The sequence below is a fragment of the Buceros rhinoceros genome, unplaced genomic scaffold (genome assembly GCF_000710305.1).
Source record: "Buceros rhinoceros silvestris isolate BGI_N320 unplaced genomic scaffold, ASM71030v1 scaffold25494, whole genome shotgun sequence".
Taxonomy (NCBI): Eukaryota; Metazoa; Chordata; class Aves; order Bucerotiformes; family Bucerotidae; genus Buceros; species Buceros rhinoceros.
Genome location: NW_010408021.1, coordinates 2,573 through 3,031, shown reverse-complemented (window position 1 = coordinate 3,031; position 459 = coordinate 2,573).

Sequence of the window (459 nt, the reverse complement as noted above, 5' to 3'; positions counted from 1 at the left end):
TCTTGTGGGCCCCCCTGCCGTTCTGGAGGGGAAGGTGCTGCTGCTGAAGCCAGATGAAGGCAGACCCAGCTGCATTTTCAGAGCTCACCGTGCCATGACCCCACACTGGTGATTAAACAATACAGGGCGAGGCTCAAATCCTCGCTCTGATGGGACTTGCCCCAGGACCTCCAGGGCTGCTGGGGTCAGGGCATCACCAGCCACCTTCCCAGCACCTCCCTGCAGCCCTTCCCCGCTCCCACGGCCTCTCGTGATGGATTGCGTGCTGAAACGGCGCCAGGCTCCGAGCGGCAGCAGCTCTTGACTGATAATCTTAGTTCCTGCTAAGCAGGAGCCAAACGCTAACAGGAGTTTCTGTAATACATGTGAGCTCCTCTGCATGCCCTCAGCCCCACGGCAGCGTGCGGGGATGTGCTGGGGCAAGCTGCACCCCGCTGAAAGGAGACTGCTCTCTGCGGT